Here is a 26,854-nt window from a genome sequence, read left to right as displayed (position 1 = left end):
TCATAAGATGGTAGGAACGACTTTAAGAAAGGACTGCAAAAGCCTGCAAACACAACAAGTGAGTTTTGTCAAAAAAGAAACGTTTCCAAATATGCAGCAGCAGACAGAGCAACTCTGAGAAGCATCTGTCAGGTCAAGTATCCACAGGAAGAATCATGGAGAGGCAACTCTCAGAAAGGTTCATGTACCTCCCTTCAGAAAGATGAGTAGCTTGCAGCAGTGGGAGAGTGGGAGCAATCAAACAGCAAGCTCTCACCCCGGCTCCACTGCAATACAGTACAGGGCTTAAAAAGACAGCAGCACTCAAGAATAGGTTTCCAAATGAGAAGTGCCAGGATTCTTATGAAAATTCTTATTTTTAATACATGGGCTTGCACTGGCCCAGAAGAAGATAGGAGAGCAGTAAACTAGAAAGGCAAAATACAAAGGTGAATAAAAAGAATTATAGATATCAATTCAAAAAGAAAAATCCATTAAATCTAGATATAATGAAAACATTGAGACAACTCACACTCATATGGCAAATCTTTCAAATTTATTTTGCAGATCAGAGTCAGGAGCAGAAAAAGTGCCACTCCCCAAAATGTTCTTCAGAATGAAAACAAAACCTCAGTTGTAGTAAACTGACAGTTAAAAGCAAAAGCTAAAACGAAATGAGATGCTCTTCTATATATTTTGCAGTCATCAAAAGCTTTCAATATATTTATTAATCTTTTCTTCTTCATATGAAATTTTGCTTTTCAGCTTTCTTTAATCCTAGCTTTCTGCAAGCCTTTTCTTCAATCTTAATTGCTCTCATCCCACTTTCAACTCACATTATGTGTTGCCCAGGAAGAAGCATTGCTTGTTTAACAAGAAGAGCCAAGAAAGGATTTTTAGTCTATTCTAAAACAACACCGCACTATTTTTCCCTTTTTTTTTTTCATGGATTGCTTTTACAAAGGTCATTAAAAAAATATATGATGTCCTATGTCAAAGGAAAGCTAGTCCATCAAAGAAAATGCTCATAGGCATACAGTCAGAATATTAAGACTGCAGAAATCACCACATTCTCAGTGGTTTACATTTATTGCATGCATTCACTCATTCAGCATGATTCTCTGCTGCAGCTTCATGACTTAAAGGTAAATTCAGTGCTGCATGATTACTGCGGGTTGGGAGATTTCATCTCACAGGAGGTGAGGCCATAGAAAGATGTGGGTGGGTCACGTCATGCATAGGGCAGGGAACAGATTTTTTTCTGGGACTCCTCAGTTAGAAGGTGGGGGCCAGGTTTGAAAGCCTGTCAGAGACCATCAGCTCCTGAGTATGTGGATGAGATGTTCCTGGCATCTGAGGGAGATCTGTGGCTCATTCTGCCTTGCAGGAAGGTTCAGCAGCTGTGGTGTGGGTAGGGTCATTAGTAATGCTGCATTCATGACTCATCGCTCGGTTATTCCCTTAAATACACATACAGAGGCAGGAATTTTTGTTTCTCTGGGCTCCAAGTTGGTCAAGACCTTCAACATAAACACGCAATTAATCTGCAAGAAAATTTATCAGTCTGCAAAAAATCTATCATCTGAACTTGATGTGTTTTCCTTCACTTTGAGAAAGAGCACTGTTTCCATAGTTCCTCACTTGTAAGAGCAGGGAATGCATCTCAGAAGAAGAGATGCCTTCACAAGGGTATTTCCCAGTTACAACCCCTGCAAAAGAAGCATAAGAGAATCTCAGAAGAGATCAGCAGAACAAAAGAGGTCAGCAGAACAAAACCAAACAGCAGGAATTTTAGCACAGAAGCGCTTCAACTTCAGCTGAAAACTGAAGTCTTCCATCAGCAAAATCCAAATTAAGTTCTTTAATTAAAAGCCAAGTTTAATTTACACAGGAAAAACCTATCACTTTCAAAGCAGACTGAATGTTTTTGTTTTGGCATAAGCTGTGTGTTTCTGGGCTGCTGGAATACCTCACTGGATGTCTAATTTTGTTGCCTTCTAGACTGGACTATGGGGCTGCTTTTGGGCAAAGTATAATCTCAGCAGTAAATACAACCTCCACGCTGGGCACGGAAGCTGCATACAGCTGACATACTATGAAATATCTATCTCTGGTCTGGACAGCCTGACTTAGCAGGAGAAATGGGCTAAAGGAGGAATTGTTGCAGTAGCTCAGAAAGAAAAAAACTTTAAAGTTCAGACTAAGGTGAAGCCACACAAAATATCTGGAGTCTTCAAAATGTTACATTTCAATCCTTAATTTTAAAATGAAATGTCATGAAATTTCTCAATGGGAATGATAGGGGTTGGAAGGGACATCTAGAGATCATCTAGTCCAACTCCCCTGCCAAAGCAGGTTCATCTTGATCAGGTCACACGGGAACGCATCCAGGTGGGTTTTGAAAACCTCCAGAGAAAGCGACTCCCCAGCCTCCCTGGGAAGCCTGTGCCAGCGCTCCCTCATCCTTACAGTAAAGTAGTTTTTCCTTATGTTTAAGTTAAACTTCTTGTGTTCCAACTTATGTCCATTACCTCCAGTCCTGTAACTTGAGACAACAGAAAATTGCTGCCCCATCCTCGTGACATACACCTTTCGAATACTTGTGTTAATGAGGTCCTGCTTCAGTCTTCTCTAGGATGAATAGTCCCAGGTCCCTACAGTTTTTTGTTAATCAGTTGTTTCCACAGACCGCAAATACATTTTCCAAAATATTCCATGGCACTGAAAATTAGTTTTTTCACTTTCTCAGTCTCATCAATTTTCTTTCTTAATCTAATTCTATATAACCTGTGCTAGAATAAAGAGAAGCACAACAAAGTCCATCTTCATATTCAATGATACAACAGAGTAAAATTTGGACTGGTTGGTTCTGACACTTTTTACACTTAAAAAGCAGTGTGTTTATTTCCGTAGCCGTATTATGTGCCTAGAATTCACTAGTATTGACTGTAAAAGTATGTCTTTTTACAACATGGGGAAAAAAAAATCTTTGGTTTATTCTCTATGAAACCCCACAAGAGTAAGAAATTCAGGTCAGGATTGAATTAAAATCCATACGTTCTTAGACTCACAAGTGTTGCTGTTAATTGCCTAAAATATGACTAGTCCCTCAAATATATCACCCTATTTCTGATCTTTTTCAAAGATACACCACGGCAAATTGATGGGTTTTTTCCCTACCCTAACAAAGTGGGTTTAGTTCTTTAAAGCTCTGTGTTTTGTATGTGTGAGTTTTTCTTCCTCTCTTTTCATAGCAGCTGCTTTTTTCTTTGCCTTGCTTTTGAGAACAGGCTATGCAATTTTTAGAAAATAAGCACTGCAAATGAATCATCAAATGGTAGTAGTTAAGCTCCAGCCATCGTGGATGCTCTTACTGGTGGGGGGAGGCACAAGGGTTTACTCAGGGGCCCATACTATCTACTTTGGTAGGGGCTGTACACACTCAGGAGGTGCTTCTTCCACAGTTGCTGCAGGGTGAAAGCACTGTGCAGCAGAGCGCAAAGCGCAGGGGAGCATCGCACGTTGAGTTCACGTACTTTTGGTCAACATGAGGTTCAGCAGAGCAACCAAACCCAAAACACCAACAAGGAAAACGGGGTCAGTCTTGTTCAACATCTTCATCAATGACTTGGATGAAGGGACAGAGTGTACCCTCAGAAAGTTCCCTGCTGACACCAAACTGGGAGGACTGGCTGATTCCCCAGAAGGCTGTGCTGCCATTCAGCGGGATCTCGACTGTCTGGAGAGTTGGGCAGAGAGGAATCTCATGAGGTTCAAATAAGGACAAGTGCAGAGTCCTGCATCGGGAAAGAATAACCCCACGCACCAGTACAGGCTGGGGGTCAAACTGCTGCAGAGCAGCTCTGCAGAGAGAGACCTGGGAGCCCTGTTTGATAATAAACTAACCATGAGCTGGCAGTGTGCCCTCGTGGCCAAGAAGGCCAATGGCATCCTGGCATGCATCAAGAGTGTGGCCAGCAGGTCAAGGGAGGTTCTTCTCCCTCTCTGCTCTGCTCTGGTGAGGCCTCATCTGGAGTCCTGTGTTCAGTTTTGGGCTCCTCAGCTCAAGAGGGACAGGGAAGTGCTGGAGAGAGTCCAGTGCAGGGCCACCAAGATGATCAGGGGACTGGAACATCTTTCATATGAGGAAAGGCTGTGGGAACTGGGGCTGTTTAGTCTGGAGAAGAGGAAATTGAGGGGAGATCTTATTAACATTTATAAATATCTAAAGGGTGAGTGTCAGGAGGCTGGGACATCCCTTTTTTCTATAGTAGCTAGCAACAGGACAAGAGGTAATGGGATGAAGCTGGAACACAAAATGTTCCACTTAAATATAAGAAAAAACTATTTAATTGTCAGGGTGAGGGAGCAGTGGAACAGACTACCCGGGGGGTTGTGGAGTCTCCTTCCTTGGAGGTCTTCAAGACCTGCCTGGACATGTTCCTATGTGACCTGATCTAGGTGAACCTGCTTCTGCAGGGGGGTTGGACTAGATGATCTCTAAAGGTCCCTCCCAACCCCTACCATTCTATGATTATATGAAAGGAAGAGGCATAAAGCAGTTACTTCCTGGTTCCTTAAGAGCCTCACAGGAGTGTGAACCACAAGGTTGCTGTTACTTTAGCTGGGATTGCAAGAAAGCACTACGTAATGGATTCCTTTTAACCCCACTAATATCTTCTCATGGAAAAGGGATTGCAGAGACTTTCTGCAGCCACAAACCTCTCCTTGTGTATTTTACAACCAAATCCCATATCTGGATTTAGCTCAGCGTAAGCTAACATAATCTTAAAGTCTTGGTGTATGCAGCAAAGCAACAAAATCTTATTATGGCAGTAAAATCATGATTGAGGTAAACATATTTAGTATCTCTTCTTTGAGACATTTGTAACCTACTGAAAAATACTGTCCTTTGGTCTACGGATTTCATGTCTTGACAGTTCAAAAGCCTACTTAAAAACAAACATGCAAAAAAAACATTTGTCGGTTACTTTTGATCATCTGAAGTGCTCGGATAGGAAAATAAAAGGAGAAAATAAGTGTACAAAACGTAGAAGGTCATAACTTAGGATCATTCATCCTTGACAAGTCTTCCCTCTGCAGCCAGGGGCTGATTTGGCACTAGGATCATGCTAAACCAGCTGGAGTGGCACACAAAGATTGCCATGTCAAGTCAGCTCTAGTATCAGCTCCCAAAGCTTTTGTGCCATTATTTTTTTTCCTACTTGTGTTGAAAGAAGTTCCAAGAGTTGTATTGACAGAAACAGAGGTATTTGTTATTTGGAAGTGTTATTAAATAGATCTAAACCCAACAAAACCAAGTAATTACTTTTAGCAGTGGCCAGTGTTAATTCGGGACGTAGTAGTTCAATAGCAAAGGAGACAAATTCACTTGTCTGGTAAATAAAATAATAGATGAACTCCCACCTGTTTGGGACTTGAAGCACCACAGTGAGAAATGGGCTGACTTAACACTGCTCCAATTACATGTGGGAAATGTGTTCATTCTCAGTTGGGTCACTGAGAACAGAACAATTCTTGGTGTTTTAAATATTCCTTCTTACTGACAGTAACAAGTCACATTGGGACCAACGCAGGCATGGCTTCCACATCACTTCAAAGGGCCTTTGACCATTGCAATCCATGTTCAGGATTTTGATCTCTTTGCTGTGGCTTTGTGATAAACTGTACAAATCCTTTTTTTAAAAACTTGTGTTATTTCCAACATCATTGTCTCCTTCCCCCACTCCAATATGCTAAGAAATTCAGTCTCCTCACCTTTGCAGACATACATTTATGTATATCTTCACACATTTGCTTCCCTTCTCTGATGCATGTGCAGTCTGATCCTGCTCCGCCGTATGTGCTGGGTGCTTCACCATTAATAACTTCACAGGGAACACACTCAGAGACAGAGCAGATCCCCTCAGAAGTGACTTCAGCAGAGCTATACAAATTTGTGGAGCCAAGAATCTACTGCCTAGATTGTGTGTTACATGCTGCTTTTACATGAGAAGGCACAGGTTTGCTGTTCTGCTTTCTACTTTGCTGAAAGCCTTCTGGGCTTAAAACACAACGGCAACAATACAGTTACCAGTTACAAATGCTGCAGTTTTAGAAGGAACTGCTGTAGGTGTTTCTGCTGAGAATATTTGCCAAGCAGAAAAACAAAATAGTTAAGAAGTCAGTTCGTACAGATGCACAGACATCATGGAGCAGAGCCTTGAAGATCAAAATCTAGCTAAATATCTTAATATCTAATGACACTGATGAATCACAAATAGTATGCAAGTAGGTGCTACCACTTTCCAAAACGAAGTCACATCAAACAATCAGCTTCTGCAAGGTAGGAGAGAATTGTCATATTAAAAAAAAAAAAAAGAAAAGGAATAGACTGTGAAAAATAAGCTGTGAAAAAAATAGTAAAGGCCTTTTCAAGGTCTGAGCTTCCAGCCTAACTGCTCACTTAACACCCGCTCACAAATGTTTTGATACTCAAGAACTGTGTATGAACGTATGCTGAAGCTTCTATATAAATGCATTAACAACACTTAATAACATTTCATAAATTATATCCCAATCACTTGGTATGTTCTACTCAAACACAAGTATGAGGTAAAGCATAATAGGCAAATATATTCTTAATGAATTCTTAACCCCTTGTTTAACAAAAGATTCACTGGACTTAGCCAAGCCGAGAGTTAGGCTGTGAGGCTGACAAGGACAAGGAAATTATAAAAGAAACACTCCTCCTTTGCTCTGTGGGTTGTGAATAAAGCAATAAATTGTTCTTAATTATTGCATTTCAAGACTACTAGAAAAATGTAGATTGGCCCAGTATCTTATACTCTTTAAATAAAAACAGATGCACACAGAGCTAACTACAACAACATGGCCGTTTTTTCTGTCATTTCAGTGGAAAGAAGTTGATAAAAAGAAAATCAAGGAAAGGAAAAATATTCACCATGAAAAAACAAACACCTTTTTTTCCCATTCCCAAAGCCCCATGATAGTCATCCAAATGGACGCCAGTAATTTTGGATAACTATATCTGATGACATAAGTTTGTTTGTCTGCAGCTTAGTAAAGATAAGCATGTTGGTATCAACAAATCTGGATGCCAACTGTAATACCAATGGGACAACCATTGCTTTTTTCTCAATATTAGTGTCCTGGTTTAGCAAGGAGCAGCTTTTGGCTTGGTAACAGGGGGAGCGGGTTGCAGTGAAGACCCTCCCCCGGCTCCTAGGTTCAGACCCACCTCCGGCCCGACTGGGCCAATCTGGCGCCTCTGCGATCACTATTTAGGGGACGGGAATTGGAAATGCGAGTCGGGAGGTGGAGAGTGATACAAGATGGAGGCGACCACGCGGACCCTTCAGCCAGAGAAGGAGGAAGGAACGAGAAGCAGTAGACCGGAGACCCTTCTGTAAGCCGTGGTGAGAATACAAGCTGTGCCCCTGAAACCTATGGAGATTCGTGGCAAGACTGAGAGCCACCAACAGCTCCGTGTGGGTGAGCCCGGACGGGCGGGGGACTGTGTGGGGAGTTGGCCATGGCCCAGGCCGTGTTGGAGAGCCTGTGTGCCGCAGAGCAGCCCCACACGAGAGGCAGAGAGGAGCTGCAGCCTTTGGAATAAGTGCGCATCGGAGCAGCCCGTGCAGATCTGCCATGCTTGTGAGTTACCCCACGGACTTGCAGGGAGGACTGACGTGGAGTTCACCCGTCCTGAGGAGGGACAAACGGCAGAAGCTCTCGGAAACCGACTAACTGAAACCCCCCCTGCCTGCCCCCTCCCCCCCCCCCCGAACCGTTCAGAGGGGGACAAGGTAAAAACACCGGGATCAGGGCTCTGAGCCCGGGAAGAGCGGAGGGGTGGCAAGAAGGTGTTCTTAAAAAGGCTGGTTGGACTCTTCATTGATGTATTACTCTGGGTTGTTTCATTTTGGTTATGTTTTGGTTGATTTTGCATTAAATTATTTTCTGTTTTCTTCCCCAAACCGAGTAGCCTGGTCTGCTTTGTCCTGAACCTTAAGCGGCAATTAAGCCCTCCCTGCCCTCGAGCAATCCTCAGCCTCTTCGGTACTCGAGGCTAATCGTGGCCTTTGTTCCCTGATGGGCCTAAACTACGACAATTAGACAGGGCAGTGGTGAGGCTTCTAAAATAACCCAAACAACCCAGTATCAAATTCAAGTGCCCTGGGCTTGGCTGGTTTCAGAATAGTTACCTCCAGAGTGCTAAAATCAGGTCCTATATCCCCACTCTCCTACTTCGTGTTCTGAGCGAGTAAGTGTGTAACAGGACCCACAAGGCCAGAAGTATCTTCCCTTTCAAGTGTTATCACTGCTTGAGGAAAAAGTGTTCTGGGCAACCAAAATGGGAAGAAAGCAACAGCCCACCTGCTAATGTCAAAGGAACCATACACCTGGATGCTGCCCGCTGTGGTAAACATGCGTTTCCCCACTTGGCCAAAGGGGCAACCACCCAGGTGGTGCCCACTGCCTGCCTGCCCGCACACTGCAGCTCCAGTGTCTCAATCTGCACTACTGCAGTGCATGAAATTAAAGCTTCTGGTCAGCTCCAGACAACCGTGACCATCTAGTAGATTTGGCAGCATTTTTCAGCTTCCATTGTGTAATTTCAAGGACTTGAAAAACACATGTCAGTGTGTGTAAGGGAAATTTCGGTTTCAAGGACAAATTTTCTTGTCAGCAAAGTAGTAAGATGAGATTGACTCATAGGCATAAAGTCTGCTGTGAAACACAACTTAGTTTTTAAATATTTTCCCTCAGTTTTGCACAGCAAAAGGCGTAAGGATATGACATTACTCAGGTTTCTGCTACTGTTGTTTTTTTCCTTTTTTTTTTTTTTCAAAATCCCATATTTTCTTAAGCCATGGCGTTAACTGGCTGTTCAGACTAAGGTGAGAGATGTATTAAAAATACAGAAATAGTGGGATCATCAAACAGAGTATGTGCAAAATGGTAGATTTTAGAAATAGTCCCTGCTAAAATTTCAACTGTTAAATGTGTTTTGGTAGGCAAGAAGACTGCAGCTTTTTTAAACATGAGGATATCTAACAGAGTACATCAAATCATGCTACAGACACTGACGGATACAGGCTTTCAAGCAAAACAGCTGTCATTAAAGCTCCTGTGACTACTTAGAATATATTGCTGCAGTCTTCTAAAAATCAAAATTGTGGGGGAAAAAAAAGACTACTTTGAATCTATACTTTAGCTTCAGAACAGAGATACAGCTCCACATCTCTTCTTCTTCCTACAAATAAACAAATGCAATACAAACCATTTCTACACCCTTAGTCATCAGAAAGGGCCAAAAGGCCACAATATGGCTTCCAACAGGCATCCATCTCTTGGCAGTGATCAAAATCTCACACATGCTTTCCTAGGACTGCTCTTACTGCTATGGGTCCATATTAATTTTATTTAACATTGAAGTCTTTCAGATACAACATAACTTCCCACCTTCCAAACGTTCATACCACTTGAAATGAAGACTGGAAGCACTGTGAAAGAAGCCAGAAAGAACAGTCCATATCAATACAGCTGCTAAAATGCTGTTGTGTCATTCCTTTCCATGGGTGCTCATACAGACTGTCCCTGTACATCTCCTACAGCAACAGCAGCCTGCCACAGCCACCAAGGTTTGAGTTGTTCTGTGTGACTAGTGCACATTATTTACTGAGATAATTTGCATGCTCATATGCCATTCATGGTCAATGTGCAACAGTGACTGAGATAAGACAAAGCTGCTTAAACCCAAGTAGTGCTGGGAGAGGGGAAGAGGAGATGCTTGGGTTTGTAGAGGAGAGCATACACAAGTGCAGCTCTGTGCTGGGGAGGTAAGCAGGGAGGGAGGGAGGCTGTCATGAGGTATGGCTGGGCTGACTGACCCATGGGACGTTTCTGTGGGGAGCTGGCAAGACAAGACAGTGGTTGGGTCCAGGACACATATATAGATGACTGAAGGTCATAGAGAAATATCTAGAAAAAAGTATCACCTCTAAACCAGTCTTTCTGTAGAATTTTTTGTTACCCTCATGGCCTGAAGGTGCTCAATTTTGATTGAATGTTCATATCATCATACAGCACAGGAAGGAAGATATAGCTAATGATTTTTTAACTCTCAGTTCTCAAAAGCATTGTTCAGGCCTGATATAATCTACCCCTATGTTAGAGTAACAGGCTTGGCAACTTGCATAGTTCCAAGTTCTATTTATGGTATAACACTTGTACCTGTTCATGAGGTAAATTGAGAACTGGCTGAATGACAGAGCTCAGAGAATGGCGATGAATGGAGCTGAGTCGAGTTGGAGGCCCGTGGCCAGGGGAGTTCCACAGGGATCAGTTCAGGGGCCAGTCTTGTTCAACATCTTCATCAATGACCTGGGTGTAGGGACAGAGTGTACGTTCAGCAAGTTCGATGATGACACCAAATTGGGAGGACTGGCTGGTTCCCCAGAAGGCTGTGCTGCCATTCAGCGGGATCTCGATTGGCTTGAGAGGTGAGCAGAGAAGAACCTCATGAGCGCAGAGTCCTGGGAAGGAACAAGCTCATGCACCAGTACAAGCTGAGGATTGACCTGCTGGAGAACAGCTCTGCAGAGAGAGACCTGGGAGTCATGGCTGATAATAAATTGAACATGAGCCAGGAATGTGCCCTCATGGCCAAGAAGGCCTATGGCATCCTGGGATGCATCAAGAAGAGTGTGGCCAGCAGGTCAAGGGAGGTTCTTCTCCCCCTTTACTCTGCCCTGGTGAGGCCTCATCTGGAGTCCTGTGTCCAGTTCTGGGCTCCCCAACTCAAGGGAGATAAGTCCAGTGCAAGGCCACCAAGATGACCAGGGGACTGGAGCATCTTCCTTATGAGGAAAGGCTACAGGACTTGGGGCTGTTTAGCCTGGAGAAGATTACAGGGGAATCTCATTTAACACTTACCAGTATTTAAAAGGTGTATGTGAAGAGGATGAGACAGCACTTTTTTCTGTTTCAAGGGAGAGAAGTAGGGTTGTAGAGTCTCATCCTCTAGAGGTTTTCAAAACCCGCCTGGACACGTTCCTGTGTTACCTGATCTAGGTGGACCTGCTTTAGCAGGGGATTGAACTAGATGATCTCAAAAGGTCCCTTCCAACCCCTACCATTCTATGATTCTACAAAATACAGACAAATATATATTAGTGTCTTTAAAAGTTGTTTTCACAGGAAATGCAAGACAGATTTAGCTGTACGTCTTAAACTTTCTCTGTTCGTATCCTGCCCAGAGAATCAGAGTCATTTATTGGGAAGCACATGCTTTTTCTCTGTGACTCCCCAAGGTCAGGATCCTCAAAGCCTTTCTTCTCGCCCTTCCATCTGGCTACTTGGTGAACTCCAGAGGCATTTGCATTGATGGCGCAGGACTTAGCACTAGATCTGTCATATATGGTTAAGCTGCTGCTGGGCTAAGCTCCCTTTTTTATCCTGAGTGGTATTTTCTCTTTGAACTTTAGGAATTTATACAGTGTTTTATCCTTTCAAGTATCTCTACAAATTCTTCATAGGATCTACAGCACAGACAGGGCCCTTTTATGACAGAAAGACACAGTAGGTTTCCATGCTTTGCAGTCACTGTAATACAGCCCGCTGCTTCACTAAGCCCACTAACATTACATTAATTATTTGGAACAGAGCTTATGGTTAAGAAGTCGTGGTCGTTTGTTCTGATAGTCAAGCACACCATCAAAAGTCTGATTGCCTACAACAAATCAAGAGTTTTATAATGCCCTGCTACAGGCTTTCATGTGCTGAAAGGATAAAAAAAAACCCCACAAATTGTGCAGGAATAATTATCTTTCTGCTACCTTGTTTTTAAAAGTACATTAGGTAACACTGAAGTGTAAATGCAAATAGCAAGGATAATATGGGGCTCCTAGATTTCCTGTGGAAATACAGAAGACCCTTCACCAAAATAGGTATAATTTCTTCTACCTAAGAAGGATGTCTTGCTAATTCCTGGTGCAGAGAAAAGTACAAAGTAACTGAACTTTAGGTTGCAAATCTTGTAAAATTGTTATTGTTTCTCTTTTCTGTGCAAAAAGTTTCATGCAGTTGTCCATAATAATTTCAGTTGTAATATGAGTAGATTAACCAGGGGTCAGGAAGGGAAAATTAGCAGAGTGCCTTTTAGGGTTGACTGATAGGGTAGAAGACTGATTGCTCTGAATCTGTGTAGAGAAACAGGGACTACACAAGTAATATCTCTACTATTGCAAGTATTTGACAGTATGTCACCTTTCTCTGCATACGGTTATAAGAGCATGGCGTGATGCATTTGAACTTCCGGTGTACCTGTTTGCAGGCTTAAAACAAGCAGCGACTTACTTTCCTTCTTTCAGTGCCAGCACTTAACTGAGGACAAATATATTCCCCCCTCAGCAGACTCAGTAATAAAAAGGAAATCAGTGTCTGTCCATTGGCACAGATACGGCGTAACATTGGTTTTCACCCTGGAAGGATCTTCTTGAGCAACTTTCTCATGTAAGTAGTCCTGGAAGGCCAAATGAGACTTTTCCCAAGGAAGGCTTTCCAAGATGAGTCCTGTTCTGCCATGTTAAGAAAAAAAAAGAACTTAGCTGGAGCAAGTACTGATTTTTATTGACATAGTACAGTCCTTCTCATCTCATGATCTGGATGGGTTTTTTTCCTCTTCCTCTTTCCTCTCTGCCAGTTTCAGGTTTATTCTTTCTTTCTACCCTTCCCTTTTGCATTGTTTTCCTTCTCCTGCATACCACTTTTCTCCATCTCACTTTACCCTTCTGACAACTCTCCTCCCTCCATCCTGTTTTTCTTCCATTTTGTCCTCTCCCAGCCCTTTGGGGGACTGCACCTGTGTTTTTACAATAGTTCCACCAGAAGCAGCTGTATGCAGGTGATAAGAAAACTGATAAAAACCACTTGAGACTTAAGGGCTGTGTTCCCCCTAGCCTGCACAAAGAGGAATGGTAGATGTGGTCTACAGAGACAGGGATTAAATGAGTCAGAACTTGAAGAATTCCCACACAGGGGATTTCAATTTCTCTAGTTCTCATTAACTAGCGCGCACCACCATTAAACTGCTTGTTCTGGTTATTATTTAAGAAGGGAAAAAATGAGCAGAGTCACATGGTAAACACATCTGAAAGACTAAAAGAAGAACAAAAGGTTAATAAAAGTGTGGGCACATCAGACATTATACTCAGACCAGAACCCATCCTTCCAATAGATATTCAATGAATGCACTAGGCACACCGTTAGCATTTTCATTATGGGAGCAAATACCTGCCTTTGAACCCTACCAGCTTTTAGTGATCTTTTGAAATTTTGGCCCTAAGAAATTACCTCATTATTCCCCCTTTTTCAAAACAGTCTTTTCATCATACTACCAGGTAGGTCAGCCCCCACCAACAGTCTGGTCCCATCCTTTAAACCAAAACATAATGCCTAGGCCTGCTGGTGCATTTGACATGCTAGCTTGCAAAATTTCTCTGTGCACCATGTGCACTCAGAAGCCAGCGACCACATTACTTGATTTGAGAGTCACACAGACAGCTGCCATGCCTTCAGGTTAAGCATAAAAGGATTACATTAGATCTGGTAAATATAATTTATTTTCAGAACCCGAGAAAAAATTATTTTTATCCCAATAGTTCCTGCTGATCTAGCATAAGAGTCCTAGAAACATAAAGCTGGGCATCCAGAGCTCATTATAGATTTTGCCAAAAATCACAGATCCTTGGTTTGCCCTATCAGGTCACGGAAAACTGCGTCCACAGACTTTTCAGAACCTTAAGAGGAGACCAAGGCAGTTTCCAGCTGGGTATGTAATGCTATTCATCCTGCAATCCACAACTGCTCTCTCCTGGTAAGGGGAGCTGGGCCTTTAGGCAACATACTGATGCACCCTGAGACAGCAAGGCCAGGTAATTATCCAGAGTCACACTGGCAAATTTAGGGGAAGAGACTCAAGGGAAATGGGCTTCTCCAATCAAATCCCTCCGCAGGCAAGTTCCAAGTCAAGTTCTATCTCTCTTATGTAGATGCAACTTATGTCTGGTTCTTCAAAAGACTCATGAGTGTATAGTTAGCAATTATAAGGCCTGCATGAACATGTTAGCTGACTGCTGTCCCTGGAAGGGACTTCACATTTATTCACTAGCTAACTACACACAAAGACTTTGGAAGCTACAACCTACAGAGAAAAGTTTTGTTATATTCTGTACTGGTAACTGATTTCCATGCAGCTCTTGCTCTTATTCAGTGAAGTATTTCATAATTCAAAACAAAAAGTGTGGCACGCACAGATTTCCACTGATCTCAAGCTGTACTAGTAAACGTGCTGGTAGAATCTGAGCTGGTAGCAAGCTTCAAGCTGTTTGTAAGGGGATTCACTGCAGTGAAGTGTCACTATCCACATTCCCAGTTGTAGTAACAGGAGTGCCTGGATTCAAAAGGCTAAATAGCCTCCTTTGTTTATTACATAATCTGCAAAACTGTGAGCAGAGATCAACAAGGAAAGCACAGATCCTTATTCTGAGCACTCCGGTGTGCCTCCTCCCTCGAAGTCCCTCTTCAGGCCCTCTTCACTTTAGTACCCAGCCTTTCACTTTGGCAACTTTTTTTCAAATTGCAAAGATCCCTATTTATTATGCCTCGACATACAATTATCTACATCTACACATATGTATGTGCTTTGCTGGCTGCCCACATTCAGGCCCATCTGTTAGGCTGGCATGCTGCCCATGGAGAAGTTGGTTGGTCCGTTTCACTAAAGCGTAACTGTCAAGGCGTGATGGGCTTTGGTGGGCAGCCAAGAGTCCTGCTTTCTCCAGGGACACAAGCCTACCAGCGCAACTCCAGTTTGTGTTGCACACCACGTGACCATGCTCATTGACACACATGCCAAAGCAAAGAAGATTTCAAAGAGGAAAGAAAAGAGGAGAGCTGACTGGTACTTCAGCCTTTGATCTAGACCTACTTTGTGGCTGTAGTTACTGTGGGCAATGCTTCTGTGGCTAAGCACAGGCCAGCCGTCATTTAACTTTAACGCTGGCACCCATCAAGTACAACAGCGTAATTGTGAGAAAACTCAATTGATGTAAATAGCCACTGCAGGGCAATTCTGTGAGGCACAAGGGTGTATATAAATGGCTTACAAAGGGCAGCTCCTTTCATGCTGTGTACAGATTTGGTGAGGAACTGTATTTGCCCAGGAACCAGGGGTCAAGACCAGAACAATACACATCAATTGAGCTCAAATCCTCCCAGAAAGATCATACTACCATCTTGCTGACACTGTTCCCTCTAACATTTCTGATTAAAGCTAATCTTTCCTTTTCTTCTTGCACCATTTCACCTTTATCACTTGAGGACAGAGGTGGATCATAGTTTACTGTTGGTTACTGTTGGTTACTTTTAATGGTCGTAATTACATTCCAGAAAACATTGTGCTATCTTCTACTTCTATTTTTCTCCAGTCACCTGTATGAATGCAGGCTCTAGGACCAGAGCCTGAGCGGCTCTTCCTTCCAGATGGAGCCAGCTCACTCATCCTGTCTGCTGCCAACTGCAGTGCAAACACTGCCTAGCTTGCTTGTGTAAACCAAGAACTACAGCTCAACGTGGCCTCACTGTTCAATGGATCCATTCAATCGCAAGTATGACACGCAAATTTTGGCACTCAACCAGCAGCTCCTAAGCTCCCTAAAAAGGCTCAAAGGCAAAATTAGATAAGACTTGTATTTAAACTAAAGTGGTCAAACTTCACTGTGGAGGAATTTTACTGGTTAAATAGGCCTCAGCTCATACTCACCCTGGGAAGAGTCAGCGATGAGGAGAAAGATCTGGCTGAACTTTTGAAAAGCTGTCAATAACACTGAAAGATTTCCTCTCCCCTGGTAATTTTCATCAAGTCAGAAAAATCTTCTGTTAAGATTCTTACATCACAAAGCAGTCTATAGAAGTCACTGTCACATCACATTTTAATTGCTGTTACCTCTTTAGACAACAAAGCCAAGGCAAAACTTTTCAGCGCCAAGAGAAAAGAAAATCAAGCATGCTTCTGGAATCTGAATTTCATTTTAAGCAAAATAAGCAGAGGCATCCAGACCACTACATGAGAAAATTCCACATGAATCTTCTACTTCATTTTTGTAGGTCTGCACCCCTGGCTCTTCTGACATCTTTTCTAGCTAAGAAGATTAAAAAAGTCCAAATCATTTGAGATATTGCATTGCTTCTTGGCATCAATCTCATAGAGGATTTAACTGAAAAGAGTCTTAATTTTTGTACTTTGTACATATAGGATGGAATTCTGTTCAGTTGTAATCTTTTTTGAACAATTAAAAAAGTCTCTGTATTTCCCTTTACAGGCTGTTGTGGCTATACAGAGCAGCCTTGTACAAATGCAGCCCCTGTACAATAAATGATACAGCTCTGGATTTCCCTCGGGTTCCTTGTGACACATAGGTATGTGAACTGTCAGGGGTACTTCTCATATAATCAGCATAACTATAATGGATATTAGGAGTAGAAGATGATATCACACAGTTAATAGTAAAGAACAGCACACAGGAACATCAAATAGTTGTACTCCTTGGCAGGAGTTGTGGATATGTCACAGAGAAGTAGTACCGTTGTCATGTCTTTCTCTCTTCACTGAGAGAAAGAAAATACACCAGGACCAGACCTGTGTCATCATAACTGAGAGAAGGATTTCGCTCCATCCATTTCAGTCTTAGCTATCTTAAGTAATGGGGCAAAACTCTGGCTCTGCTGAAGTCAATAGCAAAATGCTATTGATTTCCAGGGAGCATTTACCTTGCGACTTCACAGTGTTGCAATTCTACGGTTATTAAACTCAACCAAGAGGTATTTGAAGGCTTTTCTTAGATCTCCATCTCTCTAGAGGTGAGATGGGTTTCTCCGGAGATTTCCAGTTCTGGTATCATTTTCTTCATCAGTGCAACTAGTCTCAGGTTTGTTGATCCCCACACCAGGACACAATAAATGTTGACATTTCCAAGTCTGTGCAAGTGGCTTTGCATTTCATTTCATTTCTGCTAAGACTGCTAAACTCTCTGCTCCTTGCATTGACTTCTCCATGTATAATATTCCAGGTATCCATACAACTGGAGAATGCAACAGGTATATCTGATAAATTTAAAACAAATAAAACATTTAATTGGAATTGGTCTGATTTAGACATAAATTGGCACATCTTTCCTGCATGTTTTCCAGTGTATCTGTGTTGCAACAGTTCCACAATTGAAGACAAGGAGAGAAGACAAAAGCTTTTTCTCCAAGACCATTAACACACACACATGCCCCAACCCAAAACCACAGCTAACGTCTTTTGTGATCTCAAAATCATGATGGGTTACACATATACAGATCAACAACTTTCTGCCACAAATTTAAAATAAAAACCTCATGCATTTTTTTCCACATGCAGTCTCTGTAGCAGCTTTTGTAATGAAGTAGGGAAGGGAGCTGTTGTAATACACTCTTCCCAGCCATTCTCACTGCCCCCCACACTACTGCCTCCCGCAGCACCCCTGCCTATTTTCATCAAAGGTGTCATTCTTGTGCTGTTTGTGTAAGTAGACAGAATTTTGAGTGTTTGCTCCTAAATGATTATAAATCAAAGAACTTCTCATGCTCCATTAGCTTGAGAAGACGGTGTTATTAATGACCGCTATTCAAGGAAGTTCAGAATAAGTGTCTCAGTGAAGACCTCTCTGATGTAAAGCTTTGTTTTGCTTCTGAAAACAGCTGAGCGAGTAGCCTTCACTCTCACTGTTTAACATACTTCTGAAGCTACCATCTCTAAGAAGTCTCAATTATTTTCATTAGCTCAGCAATAACATCAGCTTCCTCTGGAATCAGAAACAATGCTGTCATGCCATTTAAATGTAAGGAAAAAACCTACTTTACTGTGAGGGTGAGGGAGCACTGGCACAGGCTGCCCAGGGAGGCTGTGGAGTCTCCTCTGGAGATTTTCAAAACCCACCTGGATGCATTCCTGTGTGACCTGATCTAGGTGGACCTACATTTGCAGGGGGGTTGGACTAGGTGACTTCTAAAGGTCCTTTCCAATCTCTACCATTCTATGATTCTGCGATTCCACAAGATAAAAGTCATTTGGCTTAGACAAATATTGGGACCTATGAAGATGCAACACTGCTCTTGCTCATTATCCAGTTTCAGAAGTCTGAAAAAGCTACTGCAACTCTTCAACACAGGAAGTAAAACTGCAAGTATTAGATAATGCTGCTATTGGATTTGAAACAACGCAAGAAATGAATCTGCATGGCCTGGCACACCTGATTTTCTTGGCAAGTTAATACAACACAATTTCCCCCATGATCCTAACCAACAGCCTTTCATTTTGACAGAAGCAGGACCAACTCTGCAAAGAAAAGGCATTCCAGAACCAAGGGGACTGATTGAGTGTTCTGCCTGCTAGTTACTTGCCTAGGTGCACAATGAAAGTGATGCAGCCCGTGCGTGAACACCACACAATACCAAGTTTAAAGATAAGAGGTCTGACTCATCACTCCGTTGTACTGCTTTTGTGCCTACAGGGCTCCATGCTCTTCCACAGTGACTCAGTCCCAAGACTCCCCTCTCTCCAGGAAAAACATGACAAGTCATGCAGTACATGTCAGACCTACCCATCAACTAAAATCCCCCTTTGCACAGCAAAACTAATTGGAATGTAACATTCCGTACCACTTACATTTTGCCATTATGCCTAGAGATAGGAACATACATAATTAATGTAAGGAGCAGCAGTTTAAAACACAGTCATTAGAATTAACCCTGTGACACCTGGCAACACACTTATGGAGCCCTGTTTAAGAAAATAGCCCTTGCCAAATGCTAATAGTGTGAATATGTGCACGCTAAGATTAACAGCAGAGAATTAAGGAGGAGATTAGTCATTGGAACAAAAAGTTTCTCCAGAAAAGTTCTCATTCCAACATTGCTGCCTTCACTTGTCTAACCCAAAGCTGCTGAAATGGAAGAAAGAAACTTTTTGGACAACTGTAAGATAGGCATTGAATATTTCTTCTGAAAGGACATGCTGTGTTTATGACAGCTATTTTTAGCTTTCAGCTATATAAATATAAAACAACATGAGGCCAATTTTCTTCTCACAGTTTCATGTCAGTATATATTCATTGATTTCAGTGCAATTATATCTGATTATTTGCCTGTCATGGAAGTTAGACTGATCAGTGCTGACCCTTATAGGCAACTCTGAATAGACTTACACCAAGCAAAATGGATAGGAGGAGATAACCTATTCTCCAGTCTCTGACAGCATACAACTGTGAAAATCAAGGAAATCATTAAGAAAGGACTAAATCTTCAAAAGACAAAACAAAAAAAATCCATTCTTCGCCTTCCTCTAAGCCTTAACTGATTGCTATCCAGCAGCCTTCCATAATGTGCTTTGTGCTTTTTTGTCTGTTTCTTAACTGTGGGTTCATTAGTTTACCCTGGCACGCAGAGACCACAGCCACAAGTTTGTTTTCAGGACCAGGTCCTGAGGTGCTTCCTCGAGAGAGAGGAATCTACCATGGCTGAACCTGCACAGTTTAGCTGTCCTGGGCATCGGCACACACAACTTGTAACACACCAAAAACTGCCTGTGGAAATGATTACACATCACTGGGGAGCCACATATCCTGAGCATTATATGCATGAATTACCCATTTTCCCCTGATCATGGTCTGCACGTGTGTGTAATTTTGTATTTAGTTCTACCACTGAAAAACTGTAGCACTTCATTCTGATGACAGTTACATCTCATTGAGATGTTAGGTCAAGGTGTTGATATTTTATGTGTCACTTTTCATAGGAAGGAAAGATTTCTTTTTAGGCATTCAGTTCTTCAAATTGTAACTTTGTCTTGTGATAAAGAAACAATAAAATCCACGTGAACCCACAAAAACATCTAGTGCATTAAATACCAACTTTGAATAAATACGGGAACGTGACTGGTGACTGCAACAGGAGGGTGAAACCCAAAAATATGTCAGTAGGATCATTCTCTTTTGAGGAGCAGTATAAAGACAGAAACTTACAATAGATGTGGCAGTGGCTTTTATCTCATGGTCACTTACCCTTTGACAACCAGATACCAGCACAACTTACAAAACCTAGCATTCACTGCTCTGTAGTTGACATTGTTTTATTAGTGAACACGTGTCCAGTCATGTGCATGTTCATTGATGTGAGAGACAAGCTGGCATTTAAGTAGAAGTTCAGGAAACAGCTCTATAGGTATGATAGGGTTAAATAACAGAATCCGTGCCTTTACCCCCTAATATTATGTAACTGCTTCTATATCCCAACAAGGGAAGAGGCAGGGGTACAGCATTCAGAAGTGAACAGTAAGTTGCAAAACTTTAAACACCACACAATATATAGAAGGTCTACAAGTACTGAGTTTGCGATACTGCTTCTTACTTGGTGAACCTCTTATTTTGGCATCTTCTGGGTCACCAGTAACTATTGAGGGCTATCAGACAACATTCATTCCCACCACCACTTAAAGTACTACCTGAAACATCACCCATGCTGCGACATGGATCAGGTGAATAAGTACCAGATTCATCTGACCACGGCAGTCACAAGTAACGTTTAATTTTAGGTGGTTGCTACTCTTCAGCATGGGAGCATGGCATAAGCTCATTTGGCTGCAAGGACTAACATTTTCACTGCCAATTCACAAAGTTTGCCAGCGAGTCGGTGAATGCATAGGTAAAAGCAGTGCTACTGCATCATACGAGGTTGCCATCCAAGAAATGTTTCGCCCTCTTTTACTTCAGCCCTAAGACCTACCAACAGCCGAGCAGGGGACTGTCCGGCAGGCGGGGAGCCCATCGGGTCGCCTCACTGAGCTAAGGGACCCAAGGACCTGCCGCAGGGAGCGGCTGGGTGGGTCACTGGGACATGGCCCGGCCGTGTTGCATGCCTGGGGAAGGGGACACGGACGCACACCTACCAGAAGCGTCTCAGCAGGCGGCGCGAACCTGCCCCGAGGACAGGTGGGAGCGCCGTACGACCCCACCGGGGGCGGCCTCGGCGGGGTGGGGAAGGCGGGGGAGGGGGGCACGTTCGCTGGTCCGGGCACCCTCTCCCTCCCTCCCCGCCTCGCCGAGGCCGCCCATCACCCCCGGACACAGGCGCTCCCGTAGCGCTGAGGGGGGAAACCCCGCGCGCCCCCCGCCCCACACAGGTAAATGGCAACAGGCAGTTCCCCCTCCCCCCCGACCCGGCACCACGCACCCGCAGCCCCCAGCCAGGATCGCTACCTCAGAAAGGCTCTGTGCGCTCCCGCCGCCGCCTGCTCCCGCCGCTGCCTCCGCCGGGGCGGATCAGCTGATATTTACCTGTGAGGTAATGCACGCTCCGTAAGGTCACCGTGCACCCACCGGCACACGGTGCCAGGCAGGAGGGACGCCGGGAGCGGGAGTTGCTCCTCTGCCGCCGCCACCTCTGCCGCCGCCGCGCACGGCGCCGGAGCGGGGCGGCCGCGCCGCGCAGAGGCAGAGGCGGCCGCTGCCGCTGCAGCTCCTGGCACATGCTGCAGGTGTCAGCGCAGGAGCTGCCCCGCCGCCCGCCCGCCGCGCCCGCCCCCCTCGCTGCGCATGCGCCTCCGGCCCACCGCGCCGGCGCGACGCTTCTGCGCCGGCGCTCTGCGCTACCTGAAGCCGCGCCGAAGCCGCTGCCCGGCTCCGGCGCGTCCCTCGGGGGACGCTTCCCCGCCAGCACCGCCGCGCGCGCGAGGGGGAGGGGGCGGCGGGGGGGATGACGTAGTGGGGTGTGGGGCAGGGGCGAGGCCAGGCGGCGGGACGGGGCTGTGGGACAGCAGTATCCCCCCCGCCGCCCCCCAGCCCCCCGGTGAGGCGCGGCTCCGTGCGGGAGGTGCGGGCACGACCCCCCCTTTCTCTCGGGGTGGCGGGCGGGCCGGGGGAGCGGCGCGGCCAGCGAGTGGAGAAGGATGATGTCATCCTGTTTTCCCGGGGAGGGGCGGGAACGGGGCTTCTCCTGAGGCCGGGCGGGTGGGGGCGGGCACCAGCGCGGTTTGGACATCTCACGGTGTAAAAGCCCCGGGCTTCGAAGCGGGCTGCACCGGGAGGGGGGCGGCGGCGGGGGGCAGCGAGGGCTCTAGCCGAGCCATGCTGTGCCATGGCGCAGCAGCGGGGCGCGCCGGGTGCGTTGAGGCCGGGCAGCGGCCGGGAGCCGGTGTCGCGAACACGGGTGGTTCCGTCCCGAGGCGTGTGTCCCGACATGCAGGAAGCCCTCCGCACTCGGTCCCCGACAGCCCTGAGGTGCAGGGCGCAGAGCGGACCGCAACTTTCGCGGCGCCACATACAGTGCAGTGACGTATTGGGGAGAGAACAGGCTGTTTCAGCCGCGGTGAAAGCCATTCCTCGGGGTTTGGGTCCCGCGGGTGCAAGAGGCTGCGTACACACGCAGCTTTAACGTGGCTGGCTGCCGAGGAGCACGGGGGGGTTGTGCGGGTGTCAGGAATCTTCCGTATGCAATAGGTAGCCCGGCTTTAGAAAGAGATGAACAACAAAAGCTACTGCTGATCCTGCGGTTCTCCGAATTAGCGCATTCTGGGTTGGTGAAGGAATTGAATTGTCTAGCACTAAAGTTCTGTGACCCACTTTTTTTTCCCCCAGCTCTGGTCAGATAAACCATGGGGATTAACCACACTGACTTAACGCACAGTTACCTGAGGAAAACATTCATCACGTTTCAGAGAGGCAGCCTCACGTTTCCTTTCATCCATCATGTATCACCTGTATATCATGTATAACAGACTTTTTTTTTTTCCCGGTATCAGAAATGCCACACAGTCTAATCCAACTTCTTTTCAGCTTTCATGGCTTTCCCCATACAGTTATGAAAGCAGTTAACAATATGTGTAACTTTAGCTACAGTACTTCACCTTGAGCTTGGATAACACTTCGGAGTCTGAATCCCACTCATTACATGGTGTCTTTTGGGGTGCTGCTGCATTCATCCTGCACCAGGGCTGATGCTTTGACTAATCTGAAAACAACTTGAGGAGCCCCCAGCTCTGACTGGAGAAAAGCAGAAAAGTGAAAACGGGGGAGATATGATCATGCTGGAGGCTCAAACGTGCCTTGTTAGATAGCTAGGGTGTTACACTCTCCAAGTGCATGGAAATACTTAAAAATCAAATAATCCATTAAAAAAGAAGTCTGGGAGGTTGAGCACAACAGAAAAGGCATTGCATAGGCAATGCTGGATTCCATCACCCGTGCCCTGTTACACCACTTTGCAGTTACTGGCTTCCTCAAGCTGCTGAAGCAGCGGGAAAGAGAGGTGAGAAGAGCGTGAGAATGTGATTCAGGCATAATAGATATCACAGAGAGTGGCCTGATGGTACCTTCTGTCTTGGTAAGACACACTGGAAGCATGGTAGGGATGGAATGCATAAGAGCTGACAGAACAGCTAAAGTAAGGTGTGAGGTCATGGAGGACACAAAGGTTGAAATGGGAGCTTGAAATTAGGTACAGTGGGTGATAGAAAGCCAGCAGGAAAGTATATGTGTCTGCAGATTCTATTAGTTAGGGAAGTTGGTTATTATTACCAGATATAGTAGAAAAACACAGGGGAAAAGCAGCATCACAGAGGATGAAATGAGTGAGCATGCAACAAGGGATTCTGTCACTGCAATGATGAGGTAAGGGAAGATTGCATTTAAACAGGGATGTTAAAGCGACAGGAACAGTACTGAAAGGGAGGAATAACATAAAGGAGATCAGACCACAGGAGAACCTGTCCTTAAAATCTGTTTCCAGCTCACAAGACAATATACCAGGAAGCAGGGATCCAGTTGTTAATAGGGCTGAGGATGCTCATAGCTCTCCGAGCTGCTGGCTGTGAGGGCTGCTATAAATTATCGCTTCCAAGGCTTTGGTGGGGAATGTTGTTTCCATTCTTGACATTATGGCCTAAATTCATCACTGTTTTAACGTAGCACTAAATTATTTGCTCTTGTAGGCAGTTTCACCATGATAAACCATTATCTTTAATTCTTTAGAATATACCCTTCCAAGGCTAAGTGGCCAGAGGTAATGTTTCTGAGGGGGACTGAGACTAGAGTTGGCAGGCTGCTTTTCAACAAACTATTGTCACAAAGAAGGCAGAATTCCCATAGAAAAATGCTTTGATTCCTGTCAGAGCACCACAGGAACAGGACTTTTTGCTGCTCTAGGTTTTGTTAGCAGTCTTGGGACAGACAGATGTGCTTGCTTGAAAGAGCTGCTGCCATATCAGCATGGTTATTTTGTTTAGGGTACACCATACATCAGTGTATTGTAAGTGAAGTTTTCCTCTGATGTCCAGTTTGCAGGACATTTTTTGTCATTTTTGCTTGAAAGGGATGAGAACTACATGAAAACCAAACCAAAAGTGGAAGCCTCTGCTATGTGAAAATACTACTTTTTGACCAGTCTCATGGTGATACTGATGGTACAGATTCAAATGCAGTTTTTACAGGGTAGTCTTGAGTGTTGCCTGTGACTGTGAGATGTATCTCACACATCTGTTCCTTGCAGGGGAGGCATTGGCCCGTGTCTGCCAAAGCAGGCTTCTTTCTGTAATCACCTGAAAACTCTTGTCTCCTCATTAATTCTTATACCTCCAAAGCAACACACTCCATTTGTTGATATGTTATACATATCTTGAGGAGCAGTTCCTCCAGAAGCTGCCCTTTCATGCTGCTTTGTGTGGATACATTTGGATTATCTCACAGGACAGAAAATGCTCTAAAGTTTGTTAGTTTCTCCTGGGCTTGTCATCAGTGCTAATCAAGTGCAAACATTAACCAAATTAAAGGTTCATTCTAGCCATGTATAAGGTCAAGCTCCTAATTACAAGGCTGGAAAATGAGAATGTCCAGGAGTCATTTAAGTTTAAAACATAATTCTAGGGCAAACTTAACAACAGGTTCTTCTTTAGCTGCCCTTTTGTATTTCACCTTGGGTTTTTAAGATGGCTCATCCATAAAAGCAGGAGTATGGTTTGCACCTGTATTGTATGGCTTGTCTTGCTCCCTTCCAGCACAAGGGAAGTGTCTCAGATGCGGCCAGCTGTGGTTTTGTTTGAAGTTCCAAGTAGCTCCTGCACTCCTGATGCTTCTTCCTGTTGCACCTTCTAAGCAAGCTGCCATATCACATGTTGACCAGTTTGTCCATCTAGCCAGCAATTCATGAAGTTTGCAAACCCTTTACTGTCTTTCCTACATTTTACATTTAATCACATTAAAAACTATGAGCTCTATAACAGTCCTCTCAAGCTTTCCATACACAGACAATTTCCTCTTGGGTAACATAAATGGTGCTTTAACAATGAAGATGACAGACATGATAATGACACATTTTGACCAAGCAGCCCTCCCACCATTTGGTGTCAGCTTCTGGGGCTCCTAATTTGACATTTCCCTGTTGCTGGAGAATGAGACATCACACCTCCCACATCTAAAAGAGTGTGAGGAGAGCAGGAATCACACTAGACATTGGTGATCTTAGTGTCACTGTTAACAAATCCAATCTTTCCCTATTTCATCTATCACTGTGCCAACAAGACATTGTTGTGTGTGATTAAATGCCTTTGAAATCAAATAATAAACTGAATTTGTTCCATTTGGATATATTATCCAAACTGAACTTTTGGATACATCATCATTACTATGATGATTATTTGTCAGAAATGCCAGAATGCAGATAATAGTAAAAATACTGACAGTGTATGTTAGTGGTTTCTTTGACCCATTACAAGACAGATAATAAAGTCCATACCTCAGTCTAGAAGAATGCAGTGCTTAATACTGAGATGTAACAGAAAGAAATTAGATTTTTGATATATATAAAGAAAATATTTTAGTAGGTAATGTGCTGGCAGAGAACTACAAAACACTTTGTACACTGTGTTATTGTAATTCTTTCACTAATAGTTTTATTTATATGCTCCTTAGAAGAAGGGAACAGTATTGATTGTTTAGCACCAGATTACATGTGTAACTCTGGGCTTTCTTAAGGACCGGGAAGGTAGAATTGTGATTAAGTCTGTTACTAAATTAGTAGCTTTGTGATGACTGCATGAGTTTTATTCAGAATACAATGGCAATCCTAGAGAGGTCACGCTGTACCATGAATACATTGCAACAGACATTGATTTGCTTGCAAAATGAGGGGACTGTTCACATATGACATTTCAAAAGCACCTTCTGAGAGTACTGCTTATTCTACTCCAAGAGGGGTTGAAAATGTTTTTTGTGGTGTTACTAGTTGTTATGCGTACCTGGTAAATCCAGAGATGTCTGCCTTCTCTGGGTTTAATGCTTCTCAGCTGAGCTCCAATGGGCTCCCACCCTTACTGTGTGAGTCTAACCTGTCTACCAGCGAAAATAATGGTCTTGAAGGCAATCTCAGAGGAGCATAAGTGTTTTAGAGAGAAAGATGGACAAATGCATACTGTGGGACGCTGTGAAGAAGCAGAGTATTCTTTCAAATAATATCCTTTCAGACAATTGGGTTTAAGGTTAACTGAGAGGATGAAACTGTACAGGTCACTGATTAGAACAGTAAAAGATTTAATTCCCTTTTATTTTTTATCTCCAATAAATAAAACCCTCCATCAGTGGCAGTCATCTTTGGAGAGAGTGAAAACATTGTGCTACTCGATTATTGTCAGCTGATATACCCAAGTTTATGAGTGTTACTTGCATTACTGTAGTGTATGGTGTACTATTGTGCTGTTGTCCTCTACATCTCGCAAATG

The sequence above is a fragment of the Colius striatus genome, chromosome 4, assembly GCF_028858725.1.
Source record: "Colius striatus isolate bColStr4 chromosome 4, bColStr4.1.hap1, whole genome shotgun sequence".
NCBI lineage: Eukaryota > Metazoa > Chordata > Aves > Coliiformes > Coliidae > Colius > Colius striatus.
The sequence above is the reverse complement of the archived record's forward strand: the minus strand, read 5'-3'. Positions refer to the sequence as shown.